Source organism: Mauremys reevesii, linkage group 1 (genome assembly GCF_016161935.1).
Source record: "Mauremys reevesii isolate NIE-2019 linkage group 1, ASM1616193v1, whole genome shotgun sequence".
In the NCBI taxonomy this organism is placed as follows: domain Eukaryota; kingdom Metazoa; phylum Chordata; order Testudines; family Geoemydidae; genus Mauremys; species Mauremys reevesii.
In genome coordinates, this window is record NC_052623.1 from 350,298,635 (window position 1) to 350,310,991 (window position 12,357).

Genomic DNA, 12,357 nt, shown 5'->3' on the forward strand with positions numbered 1-12,357 from the left:
ACCGGCAGAGCGCCCCCCGCGGCTTGCCGCCCCAAGCACGCGCTTAGCGTGCTGGGGCCTGGAGCCGCCCCTGCGCATTCCCTCCCTTAGCATTTCCAGACAGTGAACTTCACTGCTACTGCGTTCTCTGGCGCGCAGGAATTGCAGACTTCTCAGTGTGAGCGCTCCACTTTCCAGCCTCAAATGTTCTGAACTCCCATCCAGAATATGGTACTGAGACAGCCAGGGCAGGTTGCTAATTTTGGTCTAAATCTTGGCAAAGAACATCTGAAATCCTAACAAATATATGATCCATAGCTCTGTGAATAAATCAAACGTGATAGACTCAAAAGTCCCAAATCTGAGCAGTTACATCATTTTTAATTCTAGCTCCAAGACATATTTAACAATATAATCCACCTTCCAAAATTAGGTCTACATCACTTTAAATCCCATCTCCTCAGCTGGGTGACCCACCCCCCACCACAATGAATCCAGAGCCTGTGATGTAAATGTTTGATCAGGCAGGGGATTGAAATCTATAAGAATTCTGCTATCTGAGTGCTTTAGAGAGTCAAGATTTTTGGCATTTTTAGTCCCTACACCAGGTCGTGCTATGAAAGAGCCATCAGAAAGAATAGTAGCTTTGCAGGCTTTCTTCATGGGCACATGTAAATTAAAACCATGACAGTCCTGATGCCTGAGGATAGCTGGGATTTTAACATGTCATAAACCAAGTTACACAGGTCTCATTTTTTTCTTAGAATGTCCCATTAAATAAAGAAAATAATATTTTCTTTTTTAAGTGCAGGGGATTCTGATTGGGACATGTAAATCTTGACACTGTCCCTTTATCAATATTTATATTCCCTTGCTTTAGGGAAGCAAAAGCTACCTGGAACTTTACATACTTTACAAAGATTCAGATCCACAAACACAAAAAACTTTAAAGCCTTTTAAAAAGCACGATACAAACAGAGGTTAAAGAGATGAATTTTTGGAGGCAATACAATGCCATGCATTCAGACAGGCAACCTGACTCTTCTAAACCACTAACAGAGTTCTGCAGTCTCAAAAAACTGGGGACAAGGCATTAAAGAGACCCTTAGCCACATCATTCGTGGAGTGCATCTTTACAGAGGAGGGCACATATACACTGCATGTTAAGGAACCAAACAATCTAACATTCCTCTTTGGCGCATTTAATTTATATTTGTGGATCATTTAGATACTATAGCGATAAGCGCTACAGAAACCCCTCAGATTAGATATAATCCTATATAATGTTGCATTGAAAGGGTTATTTGGTTTTCTCACTTCTTAACCTGGATTTTTGCACCCCGGTTACAGAGCAGCTGGCTCCCGAGGGAGTCAGGCACCAGGTCTACCTGTGACCAGCACTGCTAAGGAGAATGAGCCAACCCAAATCCATCTGTGAGTCATTACTTGCTTAGGCAGCTTGACAGCAGATAGATAGCTAAGGAACACCTGAGCCTAATAAAGGGTTAGGAAGGCTCAGTCACGAGGCTCCAGAACACAGAGAAAGCTTCTGTAGAGTAGGACTTTTCAAGGGAGCCGGTTAGAGAGCTCACCAGAAAAGGTGCTGCTGGAGGGAGCAGGCTCCAAAAGGCTACGAGTGGCAAAGCCCTAGGGAGGCCCAGTCCCGGCGAAAGGACCTTACCAGGCTTTAGGAAGAGGTCCAGATCTCTGGGGAATCACATGCTGCTCCAGAGAAGAAATGCAGGGGTTTGACCTCTGCAGGGGTCCCTGAGTCCAGAGAAGGAATCCTTTCCCAGGTAATTTCAATAAAATAATAATAATAAGAAGAAGAATTTGGAGATATACCAATCTCCTAGAACCCTGATGCCAGAAGAGGGCCTTACTGGTAAATAGCCTGGATGGAGAATATGGGGTAGACAGACTAAGATTAATTTTAGGCAAAATACCCATTGAAGTCAATGAAAACTTTGTCTGAGCAAGGACTACAGGGTTGGACATACCTCTCCATCCCAATGCTGGTGTAAAGACTTGCTTGTGTACCATGTTCAGCCTTTGGTTAACAAATCAGCCCTCCAGAAAAAAAGACACTGTTCATGTTTTAAAAGCTTCACTGAAAACCCATTAGCGGAAACTGAGTCAGGTATGTACCTGTGGTTCCACACTGGGTCCCAAGGGGATGCTCCAGGGGTAAATACTCAACTTTAAATAGATGAACCCATTGCTGCAAGGCACCATTCCTCTTGCCCTAAAATTATGCCCATACACACTGCAGAGCCCTAGCCACACATTAGACACAGCAAGATCAAACGTCATATTCCTACAATGAGTAGCTCCAGTTATCCATACAATTCATTAATATCCTCCCTCCAAGCCCCTCCCCCCTTAACAAATTTCTAACTTGCATCCACTGGGCACCTGGTATAGAAGTAGGCTGCTACAATAAATCCTATGGACACAGATGTTAACATCTTTACCCTCACAACAGCTCACAATTTACCCTGTCCTTACTCAGACAAAAAAAAAACAAAACAATGCTGGAGTGAAAACTAAGCAAAGATTTCAAGAGTTAAACAGTTCTCATCATCTGTTGCTCTCAAAGTACTTTGAAAGGGAGTTAAGTATCATTATTCTCACTTCACAGAGCTGGGAACAGAATCTAGGTCTCCTGAGTTGCAGTCTAGGGATCTATCCACTGGACTCCACTGCCACCCCTATAAGGCAGGTAAGTGTCTCCTCAAGTCATTTTTACATTCAGCCTTTATTGCTATGAAGTCCATTATAAAAATGATACAGTCAACAGCTTTTAAAATATTTAGTAGAGTTATTTTGGGTTATTTTGCATTTACTTATTTCCCGATCTGAAAGTTAAAGCCTGCTACAAAACCAGGCCAGGCAGTTTTTCCATTACTTCCAGAGAAGTCAGTCCAAGTTCAGCAGTCAGGCCCCTATTATAAATAGAAACTAGAAAATGTTATTTTCACATGGAGCCATTCAAGTCTATCAGATTTACAGGCACTTAGTGACTTACAATGAATCTATTAGGCAGCTTGAACTACTTGTGATAAACAATTCAAGGAAAACTGTAGCTTTAGAAAATCATCTGTGTGTATGCTCAGAAAGTTGCTATATTACATGAAATAGTTCAGTTTTCTTTCCAGAAATGACAAAGCAGATGAATTAAAGTTACACTTATAATGTATTGTTCTCATAGCATAATACATTTATTTAATATCTATTAGTAGTAAATACATGCTAGGCAGAATACATGGTAGATTATATCAGACCTATGATCACATTTATCATGATTTGTCTATATATTGGACTTTGGCTTCCAGTTCTTAGAGGTTTAAACTTAGGTCACTCATCAAATTAAACATATCTTGGACGTTTGACTTTTCTTTTGAGACTGGTACTGAATCTCAGGATATACTGAGGTGTTTTAGTATGGACAAGTAGAAGAACTAAAACACTGTTCTAGCCTTATCAACATCACACAACATTTAGAAATGGGATGGTGGAAAAGGGAGAATGGCTGATACAAAGCAATATTTACTGAGATATACTGAGTAACATAGCATTCAATAACTCTGAACAATAGACAACCTTTGTTTCAACAATTCTCTTTTTTAAAAAACATATTACGGGGTTGATCTTGCATTCTGCACATAAAAGTGATGAGCAGGACTTGGAGCACAAGGCAACCTGCAGTAAGAGATGGCACGGCTTAGTGGCTAGAGTATAGCACTGGGACTCAGGATGCTGGAAATCTATTCCTACCATTGTTACCAGTTTACTGTGGGATGTTGGACAAGTCTCTTCACTGGTCTGTGCCAGTTTCCTCATCTGTGATAAGGAGCTATACCCTCCTCTGTAAATCACCTTCAGGTTTACAAATGAAATGATCTGTATAAGAGCCTGTTCATGCATCACTGAATGCAAAGGCATTTGCCATAGACTTTAGGGGGCACATATTCAAGCCACATACGCGTGCAAGCCAGGATGAGGGTACACACTGCTGTGTAGATAGTTTGAGAGATGGTGCAGACAGCTAGCGATTTACAACCGCTCAGCACACAGAACTTGCACACACATGTAGCTTGCCACTGCTCATGACCTGCTATGCACCGCTCAAGGACTTGCAGAAAAGCTAAACAACTACCGGAACAGAAGTCTTCTGATTTCTCCCATATAACATTTAATAAGAAGCAAGTTCACTGCACTGTAACTTCCTTTGCTGACAAAGAAGTCCTTTGCTGGGGAAGAGTAATGGCCTTAAGACTATCAAAGAGCAAAATACAGGAACTTTTTCTACCCAACGAACACAAGAAGTGCTGCACACCTCACCCTGTGGATATTACACATTTATTTTCTGAGAAATTCAGAAGGAAAATTACTGTAAAATGTCAAATTTGCTAGGTTTTTTCCTAACACTAATTTGTGGTCATGCTTGCCTTGCGACCATGTTTTGAACTTTACTGGGTGATACGGCTGGGAAGACGGGAGAGTGAAAAGTGCAGTTTTCTTAATTTGTTTTTAAAACCAAACTTCAGGTGTTCCCCTTTCACTCTTTTAACCTATATTCATAAGGCTACTGCCAGGTTGAGAGAGCAGCTTTACTTGCAAATATTAAGTCTGATCCAAAGAGCAGCAAAACACCTGCAACTCCTGTTAAAGTCAATGATCTCAGCATCCTTCAGATGAGCTTTACTGACTGTAATCTAAGAGAGAGACTACTCAGCTATGTGTCCAAACCTGTGTCCTTACTGAAAGTTTTCATTAACTGCAATGGGTATTTCGTCTAAGTAAACAGACTGGGCTCTGTATCTGTAATCATTGATACCTTTTTTCTGAAAGATAAAAGAAAACCCATTATAAGAAGCTTTACTAATGACGCACAAATGCAGGAGAGTTTCCTGAGGTCGGGTTTTATTACAAACTCAAAACTCAGCTCAACTCAAGGTCAGTGAAAGGGTCACCAGCACTTCAAGCACATTTGGTGTGAGTTTCCAGCGAAGCCCCTAGCCTCACCACAGGTTCCAGGGTGGAATTTATGAATGTTTCCAACTCAAAACTAGTAGTTGCAGCTAGGTGTTTTTGCTCTGGAGCTTTCAGATTTAGTCAAACCTGAAACTCATTGAGAGTTCGGGTGTTCAAATCCACACGAACTGAAACCAAAAAAAAATAAAATTAGATGAGGCCAAAGCTACAAAACTGGCCAGCTTTAACTACAAAAGTTAAGAACAGTCATAGAGTAGCCCTCATTCAGCCAGAGAATGAACGAACACACACACACACATTTGTGTGTCATATACATGGTTTCATGTTCATCTGCTGGACTGCCAGCCACATGCTAGGCAAAATTCCACTAGCCCCCTGCAGCTATTTTGAAAGGCAAGTTTTTCAGACAGTCACATGAGAAAACGGGGCTTCTGAAGCATTCAATTCCTTATACCTCTTCTTCCCTTTCCCCCACCTCTCCCTCTCCTCAAATATTTTTGTGATAGATATTCAAATCCTTGTTCCACATGCTGATAGTCCACTGGAAACAGTAACCGTTTTCCTTGTACAAAAATAGCAAAATTTTCACCTCATTTTCCCATCTCATCCTTATCTTTTTTAATCACTATTACCCTGGCCACAATCTTAATCATAATAAACCTGTTTAGCTTTTCTGCCCTTAGCTACTGAAAAAGTTTTTTGATGGATTGTTTTACTAAAGGAAATATCGTTTAATGGTTAAAGTTCAAGACCAGGAAACCATGTCTCTATTCTTGGCTCTGCTACAGACTTGGTGCATGATCTTACGGTTAAGTCACTTGGCGAAAGATTTTCAGAAGAGCTCAGGGCCAGATCTGACAGTTTGACACCCACAACTGGGACCAGATTTTGAGAAGAGTTCCCTTCCTGTTTAGGCACCTAAATTATGGCCAGAATTAGAAATGAACTCTGTATTAGATATGCTAATATGTGCTGAGCTCTTATGAAAATATGTCCACTTATTTTGGCATGTAAATAGGAGCTCAGGATTTTTGAAAGTCTGGCCTTATTCTATCTCATTCCCCATCTGTCAAATGAGGATAAAAATCCTTCCCTATCTCCAAGGGAGTTCTGTGGATAAAGTCATTTGTGTATGTGAAATGCTTTCAAATCCTTGGATAGAAGGCATTATTGAAGGACTAGGTATTATTAGAAAAAAAATCACACTTACTTCTCCTAAGAAAGTTATTTTATGCATAGTGCAGTAAAAACTCTATCTTGGTAGCTGGCTGTTGGCCAACTGCAGTAACATACAAAACTTGCATCTGAAGAAGTGGGTATTCACCCACGAAAGCTCATGCTGCAGAACGTCTGTTAGTCTATAAGGTGCCACAGGATTCTTTGTTGCTTATACAAAACTTAAGCATCATCATACAAAGATGGGCCATCATTGGATCAGACACCCTCAAGACAAGATGACAACACCTAATAAATATAAGCCTGTGGGGACAGATAATGCATGTAGTATGTTGTAGTGCCCTGGCCTGCTGCTCCCCAAAACATGGCTGTGTCACATGGATGTGGGATAGAGAAGGGGATGATGTCTGGGAGACAGCTCATCCTCCTTTGACATGGGCATGAGGAGAGCCATGTGAGAAAGGTCCCTTGCATGCATAGCCTCAGTGGGCACAATACAGGCCACCAGCTATACTGATCTTCTGGTTTCTGAGGGGGATTTGCTCATTATAGTACACGTGTGATGCTATTCACTCAGCTTACTTTCATCATTCTTAGGACTCAATCTTGCACTGGTCATAAACCGAGGAAGATAAACAACCACACTGCTCCCCACACCCTGCTCACAATCAACTGCCTGTATTTCAAAGCTACAGTTCCTCCTAAGCAAGCTCATCTAGTGTAGGTTGAACTAACAGCAATGCCTACAGTTAAGGCTGTATACACAGCTACTGATCAAAATGCTACATCAGTTGTGGCTCCAGAATTGGGAGTAAGGTGATCCAACTCCAGTCAGACCCTCTCTCCTGACCACACACCATTTTTCCTGTTTTATGTATTAACCTGGGGTATTTAAGGGGCAAGAAATATGCTCCTCGTGCAGGCAAGAGAGTACCTGGGCCACCATGCACCTCAGGAGAGGTGACATTCATCCTGTCCTGAAAACACCTGTGTAAACCAGTTTAGTTCCTTGACACAGTCAGGGCTAACGGGATAAAAGTGGCCACTTCAAAACACAAAGTTGTGGAGCTATAGCTCAGATCCTCCATGGCAGCTACTCCAGCCCAGTCTGTAGGCCAAAATAGCAGCCACTACTTATGAATATACCACTCACAGCAGGGGTTCCAGAGCAATGGAACCGTGTTTGTAGTGAGCCAGTGACCCCACCCCCAAACTAGTGCTGAGAATTCCCTCTGTTCAGGCCTATTCAGACTCCTTGGTGCTCGGCCTCTACTCTTCAGCTGTTTATCCCACACCTCAGCCTGTGTGGGGTTTAAGTGGCACAGAGGGTGACACTCACACACGGTGCGGTGCTCACCCTGCAGTACCTGGGCTGACAAAGCAGGAATGGCCTCCAGACTTTAGCCTGTTAGTGATATCCCCACGAGATTCAGGATGTTTGTAAAGATGCTCTTGGTGATTTTCACCCTTTTTTGTTCACACTTTTATTTAAAAATTCATTAAAGAAAATCCAGAAAGAAGCATCTTATAATTATGAAGGGAGAATCTATTCATTATGCTGCCTTCTGTTCAATAAGGCCAAAATTTTAATTCTCTATTTCTCAGGTGTCTTCTAATTAAGCTCTCTACAAACAGGGTAAGGTGTTTATAGTGTCTTTCAAAGCTTGTGCACTTTTCCCTCTTGGCACCCTAATGAAGGACTGCATATTCCAGCATAGCTAAAATAGATGCTGTTCTATGGATTAGGCTCTAAGGGTAACATTTTCAAGAGCACCTAAAGTGACCTAATAGCCTGAGTAACAAATTAAGCATGGTCAAAAGTCATATGCTAAAACTGATCAATTCTCACCAGTGATCACAGATATGGGGAGCAGAGTGGAGCAGGCATCATCCCTACCATCCCCCTTCCTTTAACTATATTCAAGCTCACAAATGTCCCTCCATGCAGACACCGTGTAATTTTAGGCAAGAGAAATGGGCAGCTAAATAAGGGACGGAGCCAGGTCCAGACACTTTAGGTGGCAGCAACCACTCAAATTTCCATAGAAAATTCCAATGGCATTAACTCCTGCTGAGTGCCTCCGGAAGGCAGAGAGGGAAAGCAGGTAGTCAACTAATGGCATCAAAGTTCCCCAGTGCGCCATGATACCATCCAGAGAGGGCAGGGCTGCTAGGGTGTAGTGTGATCAATGGTGCATCCCACAGACAAAGATCTCTTAGCAGATCTTGGGACATGACACTAACCATCTCTCCAGACCTACAAACCCTTCCCTCAATATTGATTTTTTTCTGAGCTTTCTAACATTTATATCCCAACAATTTCAGTGTATTCAACTAGGCATTAAACTATCAATATGCATATATATTGCATTTAGAACTGGGGCTAAAGAACAAAGAAAATATTGTGATACAGCATGGCCAGAGGGCAGCAGGAGAGTGTTAGCAGGGAGCCTTATTCCCTGCAAGGGGTGGAAGGTTTGCTATAGATTAACTAGAGCACCTGAAGCCAGTTAGAGCACCTGAAGCCAATTAGAGTACCAGCAGTGAGTCACATGATATAAACCCCTGTTTCAGGTCAGACAGTGTGGGTTGTTGGAGCAGGAAGGTTTGGTTAGAGCAGAGAGCGGTTTGGAGGAGTTAGAGCAGAGAACAGTTTTGAAGAGAGACAAAAGGAAAGTTTGGAAGAGTGCTGCGGTGGGCTGAGATGTCCAAAAACCCTAGGTAAGGGGCACCCGGCTTGTGTAGAAGGAAGGCAAGAAGCCCCTCCACAAGCTGAAGGGCAGGAGAGGGAAGTAACCCAGGGGAAGGAACCGCCAGTACAAGTGGTTCACCACTAACCTCAGGGCCCCTGGGTTGGGACCTGGAGAAGAGGGCGGGCCCAGGTCCCTCCCTCTCCACTCCACTCCTCAAGGACACTAGTGGGGTAATTAAAAATACCGGTTCAGAGGCAAGCAATGGCGCCCTGAACCTTCCCCAAAGAAGAGAAAGCGTGAGACCCAGCATAACAGTACCGGCAATTTGCCACTATATATATATATAGTGATGATAGAAATTATATACACACACACACACACATACACACACGCAATTAGGCCAAGAGTTACTGATGCAAATAACCTGGCTACAGAATTGCCAACCTCAGGATATACACATCCTGTTGTATAAAAGGATATGGATCGGTTCCTTATGATAGGGCCTGGCCTATTCTGTAGGTTAGTGGGATCAGATGTTAATTTCTACAAAGAAGAATTGCTGAAATGGAAAAGCCTAACTATTGGGGTCTTAGCCTCTGAGGTCCACTAGGAGAACTGAATGGAAAAAGTTACACTAAGCAGTTCTTCCAATGAGATGAGAATAATTCTGTCTCTCTGTCATTCCTTCTTTGGGTAGGTACAAGATGACTTTGTGAGAAAATATTATCTTGCATATGCCCTACTGAAAAATTAATTTGTTCAACACCTGATGATTCACTCACCACATGCTACTGTCCACATAAGTGACTCACTCAGCCTGGCAGCATGGTCTCCTGGGATATGAGAGAGCGCTCATCTTTTTCAAAGCTGATGAACCGCTTTTTTTATCAAGATATGCCATCAACTGGTTCCATTACTTTGCATATCTCTGACATACTGTATGATCTTGCCTACTCCCGGAACAGTAGAAAACGACTGACCAGGTCGTGGTATCTCAGATCTGAAATCCAAGAACTGATACTGAAGCCAATGTTCAACAATTAAACACAAGATTTTTATTGTTACGTTGCAGATATTTCTTGATTCATATCTTTAAAGATTTACTACTTTTTCATTTAGAAGAACCACCTTAAAAATGTATTTCTCCCTTCAAAAGTGTTCAGCTTTTTTTATTTTTCTTAAAAATACATATTGAAAATACAAGGTCCCCAACTTCTCTCTTTTTCGTGTAGAACTTTGTAAATTTTTGGACGACCAGAATGGTGACTTTAGAACATAAGGCTGAAGCCTAGGCTACAATATTCCCCCAGTTAAGAGAGGAAAGGCACTGAATCGCCTGGCCAAATTTAGAAGTAAAGTAAATGGGCATATTCACACACATTATTAAACTGTCACTGTAACTTATAGGGGGGCAAAAAGTTTTAAACCAACTAACAGGAGGGTGTAAAAATGTGTAAGGAGTGGCATGCTGGTGGATCACTAGTGGTTGTTTTCCTGCTACAAGCCCATCTTTTGAGCCCCTTTGCTATGCAATTAATACCTACTAGTGTCATAATTTCTATCATCCTTGAATTTGACCCTCAGACCAAGGCTCAGATATCATTACCAGCAATAAAAGTGGGTACCATATCCAGCACAACAAAATAATTAAGTCTATCTTATTACAAGACACAAAAAATATCCACAGATTTTTTACTTTCAGACAAACCTATATGGTTGGTTTCATCAGACTGCACAGAACCCATCTATAGCACTTGACATAGAAAGTAAGTGGGAGAAAAGAGAACGCACAACAAGAACAGATGAATGTTTCAAATGATCCAGTTTTCTAGATGTCCCAAAAAGTAAATAACAATGGAAGAAACCAGATATAGAAGTAACAGTTTGTCTACAAAACAAAGGATGTTATTCAAAGATTCTCTGAGGATAAGCATCAACAGTTCCTAAGGAAAAGCAAGCATTTATCTATTTTCAACCCTTGATCTAGATAAAAAGGTACAAAAGACATTATTCCACCTGCAACACATTTCTGTTTTAAAAGCTCCTGATAAAATTTCTTTGATACACCCAAGTCAATCTAAAGGAACTCTATAGAAATTGGTGTCATGCCAGCATACAAGTCTCACATTTTCCTTTCTATTATATCTTTATTCTAGGCCTTAAACTTCCTAATTTAATTCCTCAGTGTGGGCCAGACCGTATTCTGCCATCTCCAACATTCAGGCAGATCCATGGATGTAAACTGTTACTGTATCTTATTTAAACTAAGGCTCCAGGGAGCTCTCCCTTATAAAAAGATGTGGTTTGTTATTGTTGTTGTTATGGTTGTATAAATATCACTATTCAGACTTTGCCCCTACTAGAAGGAACTCACTCTCATACCTCTGAAATGGCAACCACTTCCACAGTGCCCACAAGAGAATTTATTATAATCATGGGACAGTATCAACACTCCTAGTTAACCCCACCTCTGGATTTCCCAGTGAATCCCATTTCTAAGTAAAGCTCTTAATCTCTACAGGGCAGAAGCTTTTGCTATGTGTGTGTTCTGTACAGCACTGAGTATGCTGTCAGTACTAACCAAATAAATTAATACCACCACTGCTCATTTGTCACTGATGCTGACCTCCTATTTAGTTTGAGAACTACATTACTAGTCAAGATACTCCAAGGTGCCAACTTAACTTGGTGCTAGTCCTATTTTAAAAGAACTGTTTGTTTGTTTGCTTAATGTTTGACTGATTCTTTGAGCTCCTACAGTACCTTGAACACAGCAATTCCTATGGAAGATTTAAATTCAGCATGAAGAATGTATCAGAATATGACTTGATTCCTAGCTATCTTAAGACACTTACCATTAATGTTTTCACTTAAAAACATAATCACATATACATGTAGACAGCTACTAGAGAGTCTGTTTCATATTTTAAGCAAATAAAAAAAAAAACTGCACTGTCTACTGAAATCCAGTGGGGCCGTTGGTTGGTTATTGTGGATCAGACTGGTCACATGTAGGTCAGGTAAGAGTACAAAGAGCCTCCCTTTCCTTGCATAGCCTGTTACAACTGCAATCCCTGAATCTGGGGCTGGCAGGGACTCTCTTGGTGGCAGTAAAGGAGCAGGACAAGGCCCTCCACACGGAACTGCAGAGTGGGCTGGTTAGACTGCAAAGAGCAGGCTGTACCATTCTAAAGATGGTATACTACAGAGTATGTCTACTTTTTCAAAGCTAGCTATTCTTACCCTGAGTGCTGCTAGGAGGTTCTCTCACGCCTCTTCATTTTACATCCTTTCTTTACAAACAGTCATAGCACAAGGACAGACACCGTGTCATTTGCTTAGGTCAAGTGCTTAACTCCACTTTAGTAGTCCATGCTCCTAAAAGACTTTCCTTTTTGTAGTGTTGTAAAGGGACACCCCATTTACTCAGTAATATTGGGGTTTAACCTCTTGAGAGTACAATCCTGCTCCCCTCCAAAGTCAATGAGAGGTCACTGACTTCACAGGGGGC

General features: G+C 41.6%; 1 long non-coding RNA gene across 1 annotated transcript; it reads left to right on the forward strand.

The window, feature by feature from the left end:
• The first annotated feature begins 1,520 nt into the window (after positions 1 to 1,520).
• Positions 1,521 to 11,672, forward strand: LOC120395320. Its single transcript, XR_005592589.1, has 3 exons — positions 1,521 to 1,775; positions 2,621 to 2,701; positions 10,549 to 11,672. It is a non-coding gene; the product is annotated as an uncharacterized LOC120395320 (long non-coding RNA).
• The last annotated feature ends 685 nt before the right edge of the window (positions 11,673 to 12,357 follow it).